Below are 6,406 nucleotides of genomic sequence, written 5' to 3' on the forward strand. Positions count from 1 at the left end.
TACTTGTGAATAAGAGATTAGGGCATCACAAGCTAGGGTTAGATTTCCATATACATAGATCAATCACCATCACAAACTCAATTGTATGTGCGATCATAAAAGACTAAGAGATCATCACCATAGAAAAATCAGAAACATATTGATATTGAATCAGCATCATGGGTAATAAGCCATGTAAGACTATAGTTAAATTTTTAAAAAAATTCAGAATACTTAATTAGTCTATATCAAACCTATATTAAACAACCACCAGGCATCGTAACACTCAAAGGAAACAGCATGCGCGGCTCTGTAACCTCTATGTGTGTATATTGTTTTAGGGCATCTAGAGATTAGATTTCATGCAAGTTGATTTTGGCTAGAAAGACTCGACAGTCGATGTAGCAAAAAAAACAGAGAATATACTATCTTAATTCACAGATAGGATTCCGCCAGAGGTCATCATCCATTCATGCATCATAAATCAAAATTTACTCAAACAAATTGAAGCATACACAATTTAGACAGAGCACAATATAGGTTTCAACAACCAAGTCATTAACCCATAATTTTGTACAAAGCAAAGAAATTCCCATAGACAGCCATCATGGGGCTCAAAAGTATCAGAGGTAAATGGGTTACCTGAGAGAAAGAACTCCCGGCTAATGCAAGCATAAGAGACATGGCAAACAACCACAAGACATGGGCTAAGTGAGTGTATAAGCACTCACCTTGCACCCATTTATATAGGTAGAGCCACATCATGAAGCTACCAGTCATCGCCATGAAAGCTCCTCACCAACGCATTTGCAAAGTCATAAACCATAACCAGCCATCATTGGCTCCTCACCAGCGTGTTTGCAGGGTCATAAACCATAACCGGTCCTAGCCAACTCTCAACAGGAATTAATGTCATGTTAGGCGAGTTAATCTCGCATGCAGGAGATTAGATTTAGTTTATTATTAGGAAGTCACCTTTGTGTGAATAGACCCGAAATAATAGGTATTTATGTGAATCTACCACCAAAGCTTTCATACCACTAATAAAGGATTTACCAAAATGAGGAATGTGCATGTGTGTGTGTGTGTGTGTGTAGAAGAGAGAGATATATAACAAAGGTATCCAATTTCATGTGAGTTTTATAATAGATGAGAAACGTGTGTGTGCATGCGCGAGAGAGAGAGAGAGAGAGAGAGAGAGAGAGAGAGAGAGAGAGAGAGAGAGAGAGAGAGTGTACATACATACATTTACCCATGTGTGTGTGTGTGTGTGCCCTTGCATGTTTGTTGCAAGAAACTAGAGTGAGCCACTCAAAGCAGCATGGAGTGACAACATGGGTGTGGGTCACCATCCTAACATCTCAAGAGGGAGAAGTTTACCATGGAAGCTTAGAGCTCCAAAGAGTAAGTGTACTCTCACGAAAATGTATAGTGGTCAAAAGGGTACAATGCCAATGAGCCCTATGTATAATATATAATATAGCCCAAGGCCCCCAAAAGTACACATGTAAATGACCCTAAGCCCAAGTGCCTATGCTCCATCCCCCATGTGCATGTGCAACCAAATCTACTTCATTACAAACCATCCCCTCCTACAATGATTTCATCCTTGAAATCAAAGGGTGGTCGTGCACAAGACATATACAAGAGGCTATATACAAAAGCAAAAAATGTGCTCATGGCCTAGGTGTATCCGCCTGCGGGGCGATAAAAAACATGTCCAAGATGCCCACCCGGATTGAACAGAAAAGATAGGAGGGTGTCGTCAATAGTGAGGCTAATGATAATGATGCCTGGATCGAATGGAAATCCAAGCCATGCATGACCCATGACCGTATCGATCCTGCTTCCTTGTGGATCAAATGGATGGTGAAATGCACCACATCCATAGATGAGATGCATCCAATGTCCCCCTAGGTCAAAAGGATACTGCACCCATGCATATGACCCTCCTGTGGGTACATGATAGTCCGTATAGAACCACCCACTCGGATCATACATGAATACATCATGATGGCATATCAATCCCACATACACAATGCTCCCCAAATGGCATATCAATCCCACATACACAATGCTCCCCAAATGATACACATCATGTCCAAAAGTGAATGCCTGCTAGACTATGTATGTGTCAATGCATAGGCATCCATGAGCATCAGAAGAGAATGCCTCATACTCCATAACATGCTCCATCAAATGTGAATCCATATCCTCACTACATCCATCACCATAAATAGGTCCATAGGCATGATCCACATCACAAGTGACTATATCTTGCCTTCACTAGTAGAGGCTCTACCATAGAACTTAACACATTGCTTTCCTCCACCCATGGCTTGTGAAGAATAAGGCATTTGATCATTATTATCCTCAAACTCATCATTAAGATCTTCCTTAACACGAGGTCTTGAAGCATCGCCTCAATGAGTATTCCCTTTGAATGGAGTATGAACATCACTTCTTGGGAATCTTAAGCCTTCATTCATTGGGTTTGGAAATGCATAACCCTTTCCTTTGGCTTCATTGGGTGCGTATGGAAACATTGGTTTGCGTATAGCACCATAAGTATAATGAAAACTTGAGAGTGATGATTCTCTTTGTCGTCAACATGAGCTTGTCGAACATTGTGAGATGATCCACCCTTATCTTTATCCATGTTCTTTATGTCATCACAAATGCTCCTAAACTCTTGCATCATGCTATCCAAAAATGGTTACATCACGGTTCCCATCATGCTTATCATCATCATCATCATCATGTGACGTCATTATTCATAACGGGCATCGCTTGTGCATTTGCTCCTCCCAATCAATTTGATGCATTGGCCACATTTGCGAAATTTGGCCCAATTTGTATATGATTTGTTCCATGTATCATATTTACATTGTTGTTGTCACCTTGTAAATTCATATCCTCTTCACCAATCACCTCTACATGATCCTCATTCACCATTTCCATGTCTTCCCTTATCTCTTGAAGTCCCATCACTTGCTTAGATAACGCCCCCTTGGCAAAATGGCTGCTGAAAATGGAAAATGGCTAGTAGAAGGCTTCAATGGTGTCGAAAATTGATGATCTAGGGCTCTATGGATAGATCTTGTTGCATAGTATCCAAATATGCAAGAACAAAATTTTATTGGATAGCCCTAATATTCTATGTTTTAGGGTTTCTACAACACTGCTGAAAATAGAAATTAGGCTATAAAGTACTCAAAACTCATCGGATTTAGATAAAATTTGGTGTGTGGCTTGTGATGATGAGTACTAACTATGCCTAACAGGATTTGACCAAAGTAAAAGTGCAGATATACTCTGTTTTGACTTTTTGGTCAAAGTCAACCATCTAGGTTTTACCATCCAAATGACATCGAATTCAGTTGTACTATGGATTGTTGGAAAGCCCTATTGATGGGTATCCATCTTATGATATCATTTTTTCCATGTTTATAAACTGGTGACTTCCAATGAAAAATGGCAAGTTGGGAATCCAAATGGTGTCGAAACGGAGAGGTTGAAGGCTTGTTAGGAAGGTGTAAGGGAGTACTAAGAGCCTATACAATCACTAAAACTCCAACCCTAAAGTGATTTTATTGAATTAGGGTTTTGTGAATGTGCAAATTTTGCTCAAGTGCTCTTTTGGGGTACTCATTTGCCTTCCGCATGTTGCACATATTCCACTCGTACTTCCAAGCAACTTTGGCATCCAAAAGCACCTTACGTGTGTCCACAAATGCCTTCAATCTAATCCATGCATGTAATTTTTGAAAAATTTTGGCATGGTCTCCGTTATATTAGGGACCAAATCTCAAATTTCCCAATGTACTTACTTAATCCACAATCAATGCTCTCTTGGCATGGTCTCCTTTGTATTAGGGACCAAATCTCAAATTTCCCCATGTACTCACTCAATACACAATCAATTCTCTCCTCTTAGCATTCAGCATAGAATCAAAAGCATATCCTCATTGCATCATACATTGACCAATGGCATATTGCATGTAATCTTTGTGCCGATGAAGCAATGTAATCTTTGTGCCAATGAAGATTGAGTGTTGATGGAGAGCTTTACTTGCTAATCTCCTAGCCAAGCCTTCCCACTCCCTTAGCGAGTATTCTTAAGCTAAGGATTGGGGCCAAGTCTTCACTGCCAATACCTAATCCTCTTCCTCCGCTTTACCACGGCACTAACGGCGGCAGCAAAAGATTCAAGAAAACTCTCACCTTGACCTCTCTGCCTATATGCCAAGGTACTCCTCTACCAGAAGCTAGATTCTAAAATGAAAATAGCTTACAAGAGAAGAGTAGAAGTAGGGGTTCACTTACAATTGAGTACATGAACTCATGCCAATATCATAATGTTCAATATCTTCCACAACACCATATAGCTCCAAAATTATTAATCTAAACACATGTATGTTCCTTACATAGGCATGTCAAAAGCATGGGCATTCAACACCTCCATGTACATGTGTATCAAGCATTCACATAAGCATATCATATGCTATTCCATTTCGATACACCAATGCATCAAAATGCATTCACATAGCACCAATGAGTCTCTTGACCATGCATAAATGCACTGCAAGGTATATTGTAGCTTTCAAAGGACATCCAAGCTATGTAATGTCAATGGATGAGGTTTAAAAAAAGTTGCATTCTTATGCAAGAATGGAAGAATCCTCAAGCATTTTAACACTAGGCATCAATAATGCAAACTAACCACAAATCTTTGTCCAATTGCATTAAATTAGGGTTTCTAGTGTGAAAGCCCCAAATTGATGAAGACCTTCCATCTTAGCGCATGACAATGCTCATTTAAAGACACGTAGAGGCTTAATCAAGGCTTATCCATCATTAAAAGTTAATCAACATTTGACAAGGCTTCATTATGAAATCCAATCCCCATGGAACCCTAATATGCATGAGAAGGAGAATTTGAGGCATTTCAATGGAAAAAAATTTAAGAAGATTGCTGCTCACATTTTTGATGACCATTGTCAAGCATCATTAGCCGCCTTAATAATTGATGGCTAAGCTTCACTCACCAAGAGAAAACGTGCACAGATTTGTTGGCAGCCTCACGACCAAAATTGGGCTTAATCCCCTCCTTTGCTTGAGCCATAAGTTAGCTAAACATGCTTAGCAACTTGTTACCCTTTGATTAGAAGCAGTGTCAAGTATTACGATTCATAGCTCTTCAAAATTGAGCAAAAATCATCAGCCCACTGCCTCCATCATGGCCAAAATTGCCCCTGATAGCCTCTATAGCAAGGCTTAACATAAGACATGTGTTTGCTTAAACCTATCCAAGGCTTAAGCTAGCCCTAATGTGACCCGTCATGCTCATGAAATGGATTAAAAAATGACGCATCAGTTAAGCAACCTCACAGCCAGAAATGCCCACAAAATTCACCATTTAAGAAGATCTTTGTGAAGCTTAAGTCATGCCCAAACAAAACCCTAAGCTATGGCCAAAGCTTTAGTCAAGGATTGAAGCCTTCATCACTCCAAAATCAAGTAAGAAAAAAGAGAAAGGGAAAAACATTTTTGGATTAGCAACTAATCAAGATTAGTAAAATCCCCCTTAATTTTGGTCCCGAAATTCAAATTTGATGAAGCTACCCCAAAAATTTGGTCCATAGTAACCCATAGCCCCCCAAAAGCTTAAGAAATAGATCAAGAAATGGAACTTTACCTAATCAAAATCACCATACTTATCTTCTTGATCAAGAAAATCAAGAAAAAAAAATCAAAATAATTCCAAGAAAGTGGATCAAAATTAAAGCTCTAATACCAATGCAAGAAACTAGGGTTGGCCACTCAAAGCATGGAGTGACAACATGGGTGTGGGTCACCATCCTAACATCTCAAGAGGGAGAAGTTCACCATGGAAGCTTAAAGCTCCAAAAAGTAAGTGTACTCATGAAAATATATAGTGATAAAAAGGGTACAATGCCTATGAGTCCTATGTAAAATATAGCACAAGGCCCCCAAAAGTACACATGTAAATGATCCTAAGCCCAAGTGCCTAGGCCCCATCCCCCATGTTCATGTGCAACCAAATCTACTTTGTTACATTTGTTGCCTTTAGAGTATGATAAAAAGTTATGTGGGGTTGTGATTGAAGAATAAATCCTACTAACATTTTTCATCGAGTTTTTCTATGATAATGGTTATGCGGGGTTATGAATAATAGTATATGCATCATTCTATGATAATGGTCTATATAAGAGTGATATGTACATGAAGCACCACATTTTTCTTCATTATAAATAATAGTATATGCATTATTCTATGATGATGGTCTACATGAGAGTTACCATTGTCATAGAATAAAGCTTAAAAACATGTATGAAGTAAAGAGATGTTCAATTGGTAGGACACGAGTGCATGTAACACATAGATCACACATGGATGTACATGC

This window comes from Cibotium barometz, chromosome 10 (assembly GCF_041138505.1).
Source record: "Cibotium barometz isolate CiBa-2024 chromosome 10, ASM4113850v1, whole genome shotgun sequence".
Lineage (NCBI taxonomy): Eukaryota > Viridiplantae > Streptophyta > Polypodiopsida > Cyatheales > Cibotiaceae > Cibotium > Cibotium barometz.